Below are 15,869 nucleotides of genomic sequence, written 5' to 3' on the forward strand. Positions count from 1 at the left end.
ATTGTTTCCTTAATTTCTCTTTCTATTTTCTCATTATTAGTGTATAGGAATGCAAGGGATTTCTGTGAAAGTGAAGGGCTGGAAAAAGATTTTCCATGCAAATAGGGACCAAAAGAAATCAGGAGTAGCAACACTCATATCAGATAAAATAGACTTTAAAACAAAGGCTGTGAAAAGAGACAAAGAAGGTCACTACATAATGATCAAAGGATCAATCCAAGAAGAAGATATAACAATTATATATATATATATATATATATATATATATATATATATATATATATATATGCAACCAACACAGGAGCACTGCAATATGTAAGAAAATACTAACAAGTATGAAAGAAGAAATTAACAATAACACAATAACAGTGGGAGACTTTAATACCCCGCTCACACCTATCGATAGATCAACTAAACAGAAAATTAACAAGGAAACACAAACTTTAAACTATACAATAGACCAGTTAGACCTAATTGATATCTGTAGGACATTTCATCCCAAAACAATGAATTTCACCTTTTTCTCAAGTGCACACGGAACCTTCTCCAGGATAGATCACATCCTGGGCCATAAATCTATCCCTGGTAAATTCAGAAAAATTGAAATCATTCCAAGCATCTTTTCTGACCACAATGCAGTAAGATTAGATCTCAAGTACAGGAGAAAAACTATTAAAAATTTCAATATGGAGTCTGAACAACATGCTGCTGAATAACCAACAAATCACAGAAGAAATCAAAAAAGAAATCAAAATTTGCATAGAAACTAATGAAAATGAAAACACAACAACCCAAAACCTGTAGGACACTGTAAAAGCAATGCTAAGGGGAAAGTTCATAAAAATACAGGCATACCTCAAGAAACAAGAAAAAAGTCAAATAACCTAACTCTACACCTAAAGCAACTAGAAAAGGAAGAAATGAAGAACCCCAGGGTTAGTAGAAGGAAATAAATCTTAAATATTAAGGCAGAAATAAATGCAAAAGAAACAAAAGAGATCATAGCAAAAATCAACAAAGCCAAAAGCTGGTTCTTTGAAAGGATAAATAAAATTGACACACCACTAGCCAGACTCATCAAAAAACAAAGGGAGAAAAATCAAATCAATAAAATCAGAAATGAAAATGGAGTGATCACAACAGACAACACAGAAATACAAAGGATCATAAGAGACTACTATCAGCAATTATATGGCAATAAAATGGACAACATGGAAGAAATGGACAAATTCGTAGAAAAGTACAACTTTCCAAAACTGGACCAGGAAGAAATAGAAAATCTTAATAGACCCATCACAAGTATGGAGATTGAAACTGTAATCAAAAATCTTCCAGCAAACAAAAGCCCAGGTCCAGACGGCTTCACAGCTGAATTCTACCAAAAATTTAGAGAAGAGCTAACATGTATCCTACTCAGACTCTTCCAGAATATTGCAGAGGAAGGTAAACTTCCAAACGCATTCTATGAGGCCACGATCACCCTAATACCAAAACCTGACAAAGATGCCACAAAAAAAAAGAAAACTGCAGGCCAATATCACTGATGAACATAGATGCAAAAATCCTAAACAAAATTCTAGCAAGCAGAATCCAACAACACATTAAAAGGATCATACACCATGACCAAGTGGGCTTTATCCCAGGGATGCAAGGATTCTTCAATATCCGCAAATCAATCAATGAAATACACCACATTAACAAACTGAAAAATTAAAGCCATATAATTATCTCAATAGATGCAGAGAAAGCCTTTGACAGAATTCAATATCCATTTATGATAAAAACTCTCCAGAAAGCAGGAATACAAAGAACATACATCAACATAATAAAAGCTATATATGACAAACCCACAGCAAACATTATCCTCAATGGTGAAAAATTGAAAGCATTTCCTCTAAAGTCAGGAACAAGACAAGGGTGCCCACTTTCACCATTACTATTCAACATAAGTTTGGAAGTTTTGGCCACAGCAATCAGAGCAGAAAAAGAAATAAAAGGAATCCAAATTGGAAAAGAAGTAGTAAAACTCTCACTGTTTGCAGATGACATGATCCTCTACATAGAAAACCCTAAAGACTCCACCAGAAAATTACTAGAACTAATCAATGAATATAGTACAGTTGCAGGATATAAAATCAACACAGGGAATTAATATTTAACTTTTATTGAAATATAGTTGATTTGCAATATTCTGTTAATTTCAGGTATACAGCAAAGTGATTCATTTTTACATATATATTTCTGTATCTTCATACGTATCTGTGCGCTTCCCTGGGCTTTCCTTCTCAAGTAAAGAATCCGCCTGCCAGTACAGGAGATGAGGATTCAAGTCCTGGGTGGGGAAGGTGCCCTGGAGAAAGAAATGGTAACCACTGGTAACCACTAGTTTGGTCTCTCTATCTATAGAGGATGAGATGGCTGGATGGCATCACTGACTTGATGGACGTGAGTCTCAGTGAACTCCGGAAGTTGGTGATGGACAGGGAGGCCTGGCGTGCTGCGATTCATGGGGTCGCAAAGAGTCAGACAGGACTGAGAGACTGATCTGATCTGATCTGATCTGTGAGTCTGCTTCTTTTTTGTCACATTCACCAGTTTGTTGTGTTACTGATATTCCACACATAAGGGATATCATTCAGTATCTGTCTTTCTCTGATTTATTTCAATGAGCATACTGCTACTGCTACTGCTAAGTCGCTTCAGTTGTGTCCGACTCTGTGCGACCCCATAGACGGCAGCCCACCAGGCTCCCCCGTCCCTGGGATTCTCCAGGCAAGAACACTGGAGTGGGTTGCCATTTCCTTCTCCAATGCATGAAAGTGAGAAGTTAAAGTGAAATCGCTCAGTCGTGTCCAACTCTTAGTGACCCCATGGACTGCTGTCTACCAGGGTCCTCCATCAATGGGATTTTCCAGGCAAGAGTACTGGAGTGGGGTGCCATTGCCTTCTCCTCACTGAGCATAATACCTTCCAAATCTATCCATGTTGCTACAAATGGCATATTTTAATTTTTATGGATGAGTAGTACTCTTTCTATTGTATGTCTGTGAATATAGATATACACACACACACACACACACACATATATATATATACACACACATACACACACACATAACATCTTCTTTATGCACTCATTGGCTGCTGGATACTTAGGTTACTTTCATATCTTGGCAACTGTAAATAATACTGCTTTAAACAGTGGGCTTCATGTACTTTTTTGAAATAGTGGTTTTGGTTTTCTTCAAATATATACTCAGGAGTAGAACTGCTAGATCATATGGTAGCTCTATTTTTATTTTGTTGAGGAACGTTTATACTGTTTCCTGTAGTGTCTGTTGCAATTTACATACCCACCAACAGTGTGGGAGGGTTCACTTTTCTCAGTATCCTCACCAACATTTGTTTTTTGTATACCTCATTGTTTGTTTTTTTAATCTGCATTTCCCTGATGATGAATGATGCTGAGCATCTTTTCATGTGTTTCTATTGAGTATTTTTAAACTGATATGTACAGGTATAAATCTTAACACCTATACAATTTCTTTTATGTTTCACCCACTTAGATGTGGGTCTAGGCCCTTTCCTTTAACAAGAGTTGATACAGAGTGATGAGGGCTTACTTACCACTGACAGATGTCCTGGAAATAACACTGTGTAATGTCCACAGTTAAGCCTGAAAAGGCCATGAGCCACTCAGGTCTATCTCCTGTTTGAGCCCTCCACCACCCACAGTGAGCTCTGCGGTTCTGCCTTCTAGGAGGAAGCCCAGGCCTCGTGGGGAGGCTTACTGAAGCTCGGCCAGCATACCCAGCTTCAGCTGCAGACCTGACAGTGACGTCACCTCCAGAGGAGTCCAGCTCCTAGTGTCAGTATCAACCCCAACTGGTGAGTCTCCTCTCCTGAGATCCCAACATCCTAGAGCAGAAATAGCCATCCCCACTGTACCCTAACTGGATTCCTCACCTTGGGACCAAAGTGGGTGTCACATGCCATGACATGGGGCTTAGTTTATAAAAATATTTTATATTAAAAGCAACAAGAAAAACACACTTGTGGACAATTCACAGGTTACAATAGACCGTACATTAAAATCTGTTTCCTTCATTTCCTATTCTGTAGCCTTCTAGATGTTGTCTCTGGAAGTAATGTTATTTTTTCCAGACTTATTAATGGAACTATCAGATAGTGCTGACACTGACGTGCATGTTTCTAAGAACTTTACCTACATTTACTCATTTGGTCTTCATTCACCATGAGTTCTCAGATGGTAGCTGGAAGGGAATTCTTCTGCTTCATTCTGATTTCCTTCCAAAACTGGGTGTCTGAACTGCTGTCCTTTACTCCTGTTTGAATTATATTCCTCCAGTATATTTGAAAATACAGTCTCTAGGGATTTGCCTGGCAGTCTAGTGGTTAGGATTTCCCCTTCCAAAGTAAGGGGATTGGGTTGTGGGTTCAATCTCTAGTCGGGAGCTAAGATCCCACATGCCTGGGAGCCAAAAATCCGAAAATGTAAAAAACAACTAAGCAACATTGTAACAAATTCAATACATAGTTTAAAAATCTTATTAAAAAAGAAATAGATTCCCTAATTCTTTGTTTTAAATTTTATTCCTGTTTCCTTATTTATAACCACACACACACACACACAAAGACACACACACATTTTCCATCAAGCTGGGAAGCACTAAAATTGTTCATTTAGAATAACAATATTACCTGTTATTTTCCACCATTGCTTCATATCTCAGCTGGGTAATCCTTGGAAATAATTTGACACCATCTTAATTATTGTTTTATTTCATCAAGGACCCACTTAGTCTGTTAGTTCAGATATTTGGAGGTGAGGTGAGTCAGCAATGAAGGGCTTCCCTGGTGGCTCACACAATAAAGAATCTACCTTCAGTGCAAGAGACACAGGTTCAATCCCTGGGTTGGGAAGACCCCTGGAGAGGGGAATGGCTACCCATTCCAGTATTCTTGCCTGGAGAATCCCATGGACAGAGAGACTGGCTGGCTACAGTCCACTGAGATGCAAAGAGCCCAACATGATTGAGTGACTGACACTTTCAACTTTTTTTTTTTTTTCAGTAACAATAAGGCTTTGTACTCCACCTGGCCTTCCCAGATGGCTCAATGGTAAAGAATCTACCTCCCAGTGCAGGAGACACAGGAGACATGAGTTCCATCCCTGGGTTGGGAAGATCCCTTGGAAAGGAAATGGCAACTCACTCCAGTATTCTTGCCTTGAAAATCCCATGGACAGAGGAACCTGACAGGCTACAGTCCATGGGGTTTCAAAGACTCAGATGCTATTGAACACAGAGGTACACACACACAATATGGGATTCCATACCTTGTAAGGGCACCTAATTTGTTTTAAATGGGGCAACTTTTGGAGAAGGAAATGGCAACCCACTCCAGTATTCTTTTTTTTTTTTTTTTACTTTACAACATTGTATTGGTTTTGCCATACATCAACATGCATCCGCCATGGGTGTACACGTGATCCTATCCTGAACCCCCCTCCCACCTCCCTCCCCATACCATCCCTCCGGGTCATCCCAATGCACCAGCCCCAAGCCTCCTGTATCCTGCACTGAACCTGGACTGGCGATTCGTTTCTTATATGATATTATACATGTTTTAATGCCATTCTCCCAAATCATCCCCCCCACTCCCTCTCCCACAGAGTCCAAAAGACTGTTCTATACATCTGTGTCTCTTAGCCACTCCACTATTCTTGCCTGGAATATCCCATGGACGGAGGAGCCTGGTAGGCTACAGTCCATGTGGTCGCAAAGATTTGGACATGACTGAGTGACTTCACTTCCACTTTTTCATCTTTCTCTTAAAGTTTTCACTTCTGTGTTTTAGGGGGCTGGTCACTTATCATCCTATAGCCACTGTTCATGACCATGAGAATGGGGAGCGATTAGGTGTTGAATTATGACCCAGAACATACATTTAATCCTAGAGTATTGGGTTGTCTAAAATTCTTCATGTAGAAAAACAATACACTTTAACCTAACCTACAGCTGAAAACACAGTGAATTGTTTTTTGTTACTTGTTCAGTGAATAGCCAGGCTTTACACACAATAACAGATAAATTGTTAAATGAATTGGCAGAGATTGAGAGATAAGTAAGTCTGTACATGTAGGTGCATATGAAGAAAAGGAAGTAATATATGTAGAGAAGGAGAGAAAGATTTATATAATTTGATAAGTATATGCATTTTACAATAAGAATATGACATTTTGCAGTTGAATTTCAATGCTGCTTTTTATTTCAACTGGAACATATTTTAAATTATTTGATCTAGAAATATCTGGTTACTTAGAAATCTTAGAAATGATTGGAAATGATATATGTACAGGAATAGAATTCATTTTCTTGTCAACAAGTTAACCTTGTTCCTCTTCACCCTGAGATGTTCACAAACAACTATATTTGGGGGGCAGGCCTTTTTCTCTCATATACATTATTTTCTTAATTAGAGAGGAATCTGTGAACCTAGGATTCAGTTTTTGAAATAAAATATTTACTTTGAAAAGCCCAGTTTGTCCATAGAAACACAGTTTCTGGACAGTAGCAATTGGACTCATCCTGTGCAGAGTCCAGTTCACTCTGAAAGTTGTGATGAATCGTCTCCACTGTAATGTGATAATGCACATTCTGCACCAGGTGTCGCTTTGTGAGCTGAGAGGTTCACATATGGTGTCAAGTGAGAAGAGCTCACCTTCAACCTTGAGAGTGAAAATGGGCATCCTGAACTATTGTTCTGGAGGTAGGTTCCTACTGATCCTCTGTAGGCTTTTTCTTCAAATGGGCTGGTTAACTGTTACTGAATTTTTGTCCTTATTTTTTTTTCATTTCCATCACATTAGAGAGATATAAATGTATTTTATAGTTTTGTTTTATTCTTTAATTTATATTTTTTGTCCTGCTGTCAGTTGGCCACCTTAAATATCTTCCTAAATTAGAAAAATGTACAATTGCCTAGTGACAGTTTTGTACACACTCTTCCATAAAAAAAATGGAAAGAACAGAAACAGGAGAACCATGAGGTCTCCCCGACAATGGACATTGCACGAAAAGGGAATGACAGCTCATCAGACAGGAGGGTCATAGGTCTGTATCATTGAAAGCTGACATGCATTTTAGTGTTTCTTTTTCCCATCTGTTAGGTTATCACTGGTTAATATGCAGAAGCTGTACCTCATTTCTTTCCTGCTCCTCTCCTTTGCTCCCCTTCATCCAGCAAAGAGAATGATTCAATGGCAGCTCAGTCCATAGTTACTAACCTCCCACATGCATACACTTCACCTTGTGTCCCCATCAAAAAAAAGAAAAACAGAACACTGAGGGATTGGTGAGCAGCCTCACCAGTGTCCTGACAGCTACTCTGTGTCTCACTAGTTCCCAGGAGGACCTGGTGGAGGACCCCCCCTTAGGGATGGAATGAGGAACAAGAACTGAGTACCCTGAAGGTATGGTCACCTCTCTTTATCTGGGATAAGACCTTTGCTTCACTTCTTTCTTTATTATTCAGCCGAATACAATTATAGTCGTCTGACAATGTACATTATCACTGATACATACAGTTTACTTTGTTGCTGGAATATTGAGGGTGTATCTGTTATCAACACAGACCTGATTTAAAAGGACATTTTAAAATGAAAGCATGTTACTACTGTATAACAGTAGGTACTTTCCTCAGCAGAAGTTTTTCCTCCTTGAAAAGAATTTTGTAATTGTTGGTCAAACGGAAACTGAGAGATCTTATGTGAAATAGGAAACACTTTTCAACAGGGGAGACTTTCTAGTTTCTTTTGGGGCCATTGACTTAAGGAGTTTTAGTTTTCTGAGAAGAAAAGTCAGAGAAAAGAAGACTTAGTGCAGAGAATAAAAGACGCTGACACCCTCACACTGTTTTCTTGTCTGTCATCACAGGTTTATGAAACAGCCAAGGAGATTTCTTCATATTCAGGTATATACATCCCTCTGTTCAGATACAATCTAATTGATGAAGGTGGGTCTCTTTGCTGCCTCAAGTTGGGGAGGAGCCCTGAATTTGGGTTCCTACAGGTGATGAGACCAACAGATTGATATACCAGGAAAATGTGCTGGCCCAGTTCTAGTGTCTGCAGAAGCAGCTGTATCATTTAGATGGTGTGGGATTGTGTGAAGGAGGGTGTTTGGAGGTGGGGCTGTGTGAACCCACATAGTATGATTGTGAATCTGCCTATCTGTGTATTTCCTCAGGAGATATTTCCTTTTAGACAATAAAGCTGTCAGTGTTCTTTGCAAAAAAGTCTCATTAACACTGCACAGTCTCTGTGCATTCCCTCTTATGCCATCAACATAGCTCTTCCCCAGGATCGGTTCGTGTTCCCTTTAGTTGGCTGGAGATGGTGCAGAGATCGATGATCTCAGCTTTTGATATCTTAAGTGGAAAAGATAAACTGAAAACCCAGGGCTGGGTCTAAGTATGAATGCTCTTGACCCCTGACCTGCCCATGTCAGTGAGATGAGTGACCCTCAGTCAAGGAGCAAGGGTTCCCTGCTCCATGTCCATACCTCGAAGTATTAGTAGCTCCAGAGTTCCAGACCCTGCCCTTCATTATAAGGTGGTCTCTGTGGTCGCAGAACCCAGGGCAGCTACTGGGGGGATTAATGGCCGACTTCGGCACAGTCATTAGTGTGAAAGTTATCTCTGGACCCTCATCCTTCTATCAGCTCACAGAGAGTTGTATAGCTTCATGTGGACAATACAGGTCACATCCATCAGTGCAGGTATCAGATTAACTAGGGCACAAACAGATAAGAATCAGGAAGATGTGTTATTGTATTGGGTAACAGTACCATAAGTCTTTCAATTGATGAAACCCTGCAGCACACACCCAAGGGGTAATGGCAACTAAGAACTCAAAGTGAAACTTGATTGTTAGCTTGGTGACCATGACTCTTGTTGAAAATCCCCTATCTGTGTGGTTTAGAGGTGTTTAGTGCTTACTCTGTGCTTTTTCTAAGGTGTTGTCCCACTAAACATATGGCCCCTGTGAGTATGGACAGCAGCTGACTCAGTGGACATCCACATACTGTAGAGAAAACAAATATTTATAGAAAAATATGGTATTGTTGATAGTAGCTGTATAGGAATTCTGTATTATCAAAACTTGTATATCTGATATTCTTTAAGACAAGTGATTAGTGAATTAATAGAAGAGCATATTTCGCTCAGGTTTGAATTCAGTCCTCTAACAGAGTTTACTTTTAATCAAGTACAAAGTCTCATAGAAAACATGATGTAGTAGAAGCACCTGTGGATCCTGGAGGAAGAATGATCTGGGAAAAATCAAGAGACAGTGACAATTTAGCAGGAGCTCAAAATAAGCAGGAGGAGTCATAGGTCTGTTTCATTGAACAGTAGCATTCATTTTAGAGTTTTCCTTTTATTAGACTGAATATTTCCTTTTTATTAGGTTTCTCTTAGCTAGAGGGCAAAGCTCTGTTTCCATTTCCTTCCTCCTCTCCTTTGCTTTCCTTTCTCCTCTGAAGAGAATGCTGCTGCTAAGTCGCTTCAGTCGTGTCCGACTCTGTGTGACCCCAAAGACGGCAGCCCATCAGGCTCCACGGTCCCTGGGATTCTCCAGGCAAGAACACTGGAGCGGGTTGCCATTTCCTTCTCTGATGCATGAAAGTGAAAACTGAAAGTGAAGTCACTCAGTCGTGTCTGACTCTTAGCGACCCCATGGACTGCAGCCTACCAGGCTCCTCCGTGCATGGGATTTTCCAGGCAAGAGCAATGGAGTGGGGTGCAATTGCCTTCTCCTCTGAAGAGAATGGATGAACACGAATTCAGCTCATACTCATTAACCTCCCACAGCCATGCACACCGCCCCATGTCTACACGAAGAGAAAACCCCTTGAATGTTTGCAAAGCAGCCTCACCAGTGTTGTAACAGCTATTCTGTGTCCCTCTAGATCTAACTGAGGACCTGTCAGTCAATCCACGTTTGACAGGACAGAAGAGACTCCGTATATCTCCAAGGCAAGCTGTTTTTTTTTTTTTTTTTTTTCTGGACTGAGACAGAAATATTGTTTCATTTCTCTTTCAGTAAAATTAAGTTATGAGTCTTTGAGGGTGTTTGTTCCAGTTAGAGATGATTCCCTTGGTTGAGATAATGTGGAGTGTGTCTTCTACGGACTCATGATGCCTCAGTCCACAGGATATTGAAATTGCTAGCATCCATTACACCCTGTAGAGTACAGAGTTCTCTCTCCTGCAGCAACATTTCCCCTAGGAAAAGAATTCTGCAATTTCCAACGCAAATGGACTTGGAAGTTCCATCCTCCAGGCACAGGTCTTGCCTTTCATCCTGACATCCTGAGCACCAGTGCTCTGATCTTCCTGGGTTCCCTGGACTCCACCACTGCTCCTCATCAGGTTTTCTACTGTCACCAAATGAACCAAACACTGTGCATCTTTGTGATCTTCTCCTCACAGTGTCTTCTCTTCTGTATTTACAGGTGGCCCTTCCAGAATGTGAAAGCGGTAGGTATTCTAGAGTCATTCACTTGGGCAGAAAAAGCTCTGTAGATGGGAAATTTGGGGCTTTCTCACTGGTTTTAGGGCAGACACACACTGATTCCAAATTCCTGCTGGGAACGAGTGTAGGGGCCTTGGTGGTAAAAGTAGCTTGCAAGTAGAATAATGTGGCCAGTACTATAGTTCCAGGAAGAAGTTATGTTATGGTTAATAATGTAGGTTTGTGTCCATGGGAATAGGTTTGTCTTTATGTGTAATGAATAGTGTGATTCTTTGTGTGTGTGTGATTTTTTGTGTGTTGTGTTTTTGTCAATTTATGTCACCCTAAACGTCACTGTTACTGGTGTCATCTTCCCCCTAAAAATTCCCATCACCATTGTACCATGAATGAGTATGTGTATAAGAATTAAACAAGGTATACATTAGCTGTATGATTTGATTTTATAGCAAGAGAAATCCTTTAACCTGGAAGACAAATTAGATCATTACCCAGGAAAATATTTACAGGATTCTTTTAATTTTTATTAATATTTTAATTGTCTCTGCTGGGTCTTCATTGCTGCACAGGCTTTTCTCTACTCGTGGCAAGCGAGGGCAATGGTATAGCTGTGACATCACTTTGGAGGCTTCTTTTGTTGCAGAACATGAGTTCTAGGGCTCTTGGGCTGCAGTGGTTTTGGCACGTGGGCTCAGTAGCTGCAGCTCTTGGGCTCTAGGGCACAGGCTCAGTAGTTGTGGGTCATTAGCTTAGTTGCTCCAGGGCATGTGGAATCATTCCAGACCAGGGATTGAGCCTGTATCTCCTGCATTGGCAGGTAGATTTTTAACCACTGAGCCACCAGGGAAGCCCTACAGGCTTCTTAATGAGCAAAACTGTGTTTCAGAAGCCCCCTTACTGGGCCAATAACACATTCATTTAACAGTAAATCTCACCTCTTAGTAGGTCTTATAGCATTTTGGTTGGTCATTATTCATCCCTCTGCCACTTCCCTCACTCAAACTCTCTCCTACTTGAGCCTCAGAATGAATCCTCCCCCCTCACCCAAGGCACATAATGGTTCTGGGGAGGCTCCTCCTTCTGCTGGGAGCCCCTGGTGGTACCCACGTGACACACCCAGTTCTAGAAGAATCTGATAAAGGAGGAGCGTCCAGGCATAGATGGAGGAAGTTCAGTCCAGCTTTGCCTCTTAAGGTTTGGTGTCCAGTCAGTCCTGTTAACTCAATGCAACATGTTGCTTTGCCTGTCTCTAGAACTTTTCCACCTGGCAACTAAAATTTTATAACCATTCAACAGACCCTCCCAATGTCAACTTCCTTCCGGCTCTTGGAATCACCCTTCTACTCTCAGCTTCTCCTCAGTTTTCCTCTGGATACCACAGGTAAATGGAATCCTGCACTGTTTGTCTTACTGTGGCTTATTTCACTCTTAACTATATCTTTCCACTCCATTTATTGCTGAAAATGACAGGATTTCCTTCATTTTTAAAGACTGAATCACATTCCAGTGTATGTATACATCACATTTTCTTGATTTATCTGCCCGTGGGCACTGGACAGTATCTCCATCTTGGTTGTTGTGTACAAGGTGGCAAAGGATAAGAAATTGTAGATACATCCTGGAACATTCTAGCTTTGTATCCTTTGGACATAAACTCAAATAAGTGATTTCTGGATCTTATGATAATTTTTGGATCCTTATAATTTTTGGAGGGACTTCCAAACTGTTCCATAATGGGTATGTCATTTTCCATTCCCACCAACAGGGTACAAAAGTTGCACTTCTCCACATCCTTGCTAACATCTGTTATATTCTATTTATAATACACATCCTCAAAGGTGATATCTCCCTTTGACTTGGTTTCTGCTTCACTGATACTTAGTGATGTTGAGCACTATTCTTACACATATTGATCACTTCTATGAAGAAATATTATTGAAGCTTTTTACAGATGTGAGAGTTGGACTATAAAGAAAGCTGAGTGCCAAAGAAGTGATGCTTTTGAACTGTGGTGTTGGAGAAGACTCTTGAGAGTCCCATGGACTGCTAGGAGATCAAACCTGTCCTGAATATTCACTGGGAGGACTGCTGTTGAAGCTGAAACTCCAGTACTTTGGCCACCTGATGCAAAGAACTGACTCATTTTAAAAGACCCTGATACTGGGAAAGATTGAAAGCAGGAGGAGAAGGGGACGACAGAGGATGAAATGGTTGTATGGCATCACTGACTCAATGGACATGAGTTTTAGTAAACTCCAGGAGTTGGTGATAGACAAGGAGGCTTGGTGTGCTGCATTCCATGGGGTTGCAAACAGCCAGACAAGTCTGAGTAACTGATTTGAATGACTGAAACTTCAGTTATTTGCCTGCTGTTGTTTTGGAGTTAAGTTGTAGTAGTTTCTTTGATATTCTGGATATAGGCCTCTTATTCAGATACATATTTTGCAGATACTTTCATTCTATAAGTTGCCTTGTTGCTGATTGTTGAGACTGTCCTTTCCTCACCTGGTAATTTTAGAACCCTGGCAAAGATAATTTGGCTACACATGTGTCAGTTTATTTGCAATTCCCTTCTTATGGTTCATTGGTCTCTCTTCCTGTTTTGTTGTTGGTACAACACTCGTTTGATTTTTGTGGCAATCATGTGTTTTGAATTCAGGAAGCTTTAAAGCCTCATTGTTCTTAAGATTTTTTCACTTTGGTTTTTTTTAGGTTCCATACGTGTTAGTATTTTGGTTTTCTTTTTTTCCATTTCTATAAAATTGAGGTTTTGTGAGTGGTTTCAGTATGTATGTATATCACTTTTAGTTGTATAAGAAGGTCAACAGCACTAAATACTCCAGTCTATGAATATGGTATGTCATTCCATTTACTTGTCTCTTCTTTCTTTCAACAGTGTCCTATGGTTTTCAGTGCACAAATCTTTCACTTCCTAAGGAGCCTTTTGCACTACCTTGTTTGAGTTATCTGAGTCAGGGATGGGAAAGATGGGCTCAAGAAGAGAGGGAATGTCCTCCCTCCTCTCTGTTCATACCCTATGGTTACTTGTAGTACAGGTGTGCAGGGCCATGCCCTTCACCTCTGCCTACAAGTGAGCCCCATATTGGGAATTTTCTTTGAATCTGAGTGTTCACCTTACTCTTGAAATGTCCACAAGCACTCTCCAAATGCCTGGCCTGTGTCCAAGAGACCCAGGTATACCTACATATGAATGAGCATATCAGACCATCAAATCTTCTGCAATAAGGAAAAACCAGAAAGCAGTTCAGTGTCTTTTCCTTATCTTTGGAACTTTTAGAGTTGAGTGTTCCAGTGTAGTAGCCACTGCTCAGATCAGCCTATTTATAATGAACATTCTTCAAACAATAATTAACGTGTTATCTTAAAAAAACCCTCAAAAAACACAGTTACTTGATCACATTAGTAATATTTCAAGCGTGTCCATAAGTGTTGGAATTTCGGTTTCATAAGCTTGAAAGTGAGAGCTATATTGAGCGTGTGGAAATGTAAGGTTAAAAGGTGATTCAGCATCTCTCTGTCATGTGAAATTTTGCAACTGTGATCAACATCTTGTGGAAGGGCTCTAACTTCACCAAGCACAGGGAAGGTCTGTGAACCTGGAGGGAAGACCAGGGAGATGTTTTGTGAGCCAAGAGGAGGAGGAGAGATGGGTGGGTCAACTTGTATAATGACTGTATTATTGCTCATACATCTACAGAATGTATGCTAGAGAGCACTAGCAGCAGTGATGTAGAAGAGAACTAGGTAGGGCACAGTTCTCAGGGAGAGTAGGATTTAGAGGGAGAGGGTTCCTGAACCACTTGGGTTATACCTGCTTCTTTGGAGATAAAATAGGTGAATATGAACTGAGGATTTAAATTAGAGGGAGATGGTTTCTGGACCACTTGGGAGATAAAAGAAGGTGAATATAAACTGAAGAAGAAGAAGGGAATATGTGTAAAGTTGTGATATGTTCCTCATATTTTAATGAAATAATAGAACTATGTGTCCATGTGTTTTATTGTGCTGTGCTTATAGTCATTTCTTGTTATAGACATCTCTTCTTGCTTTTACATTTAGAAATGTCCTTTCTCACAAGACTCCTCTTTCTTTGTCCCTTCATTGACAAATATGAATGTGTGGTTTATGTTTAGTACCTTCAAATTCTTATATACAAGGGACTTTGGCTTCATGTTTAAATTCTCCTATGATGGCCATATCCTAATGGGACCAAAAGTCTAATAGTTACTTGACACTGCAGACCAAGTTCTTGCAATGAGTGTCAGGTTCTGGGTGAGACATGAACCCTCTCCCTCTGCATTTTCAGGACTTGTGGCTTCCCCTCACATTTGTCTTCATTGTTTATTCCTAATGTAAAGGGTGTTTTGGGGGTGGGATAAGTCAAAGCACACAGGCTCTGGTGTCCCTGCCTGGACTGAGTCTCCTGGAGCTCTTCTTAGCTTCCAAGCCTCCCCAAGGATGCTGTGCTGAAGGTACTTCCTTAGCTGCTGCCAGAGACCAGCATGGCCACAGATTCTAGAAAATGTGAAGGAGCCACTGGTTTTCTTTACACACATTCTCACAGCCCTGCTGACCTGGTCTTCTGGGACTGACCAGACCTAGGTCAGAGACTCAGAGCAGCAGGACTCAGTGTCACTGTTCCCCATAGAACCCAGTGCTCCATCCAGACAGCCCTGCATCTGCTCCCCACACCCCAGTCCTGCCCATCCTGTGACCTTTACTCAAGCTTTCCCAGGTTTCATTCCTTCTAGTCCTTCCAAGGTTGGGGTAAACCCTGGCTGGTTCTATGTGTATATGAGGCCTCCCTATCTGTAGAACCTTTGTGGCACCAGTTCAGACTAAGATAATTTGGACATGCTACTTTAATTATAATATTGTTTTCATCCTCCTTGAGGGGCTAAGAGACTTAAGCAGTTATTTTGAGAATTAAGTTTCTCCCAGTTATCTAAAGTTACCTCAGGCACAGAATACTTATTTGTTACCTCAAGTTGGTTGTATATCTAGGCTGTTGTGGAAAGTGATGCAGTTGAATTTAGGACTGCAGATATCTCTCTGTGATACTGATTTAATGTCCTTTGTGTATATGTCCAGAACTGTGTTTGCTGAATCATATGACATTCTGTTAATACTCTTATAAGGAACCTTTTACTGTTTTCACCAGCATAGCCACACAACTTACATTCCCACCAGCAGTGTACAAAGGTTCCAGGTCCCCACATCATGGCCTTAACCTGTTAATTCTTTGCCTTTATAATATACAACCTAACAGGCATGAGGTGTTGATTTACTTTGC

General features: G+C 40.5%; 1 long non-coding RNA gene across 1 annotated transcript; it reads left to right on the plus strand.

The window, feature by feature from the left end:
* Positions 1-6,683: 6,683 nt before the first annotated feature.
* Positions 6,684-10,060, plus strand: LOC147357020 (uncharacterized). Its single transcript, XR_015143726.1, has 4 exons — positions 6,684-6,792; positions 7,425-7,495; positions 7,959-7,995; positions 9,993-10,060. It is a non-coding gene; the product is annotated as an uncharacterized LOC147357020 (long non-coding RNA).
* Positions 10,061-15,869: the final 5,809 nt, after the last annotated feature.

The sequence above is a fragment of the Bos grunniens genome, chromosome 16 (assembly GCF_055505025.1).
Source record: "Bos grunniens cultivar Pamir isolate PY7600 chromosome 16, Bosgru_T2T1.0, whole genome shotgun sequence".
NCBI lineage: Eukaryota > Metazoa > Chordata > Mammalia > Artiodactyla > Bovidae > Bos > Bos grunniens.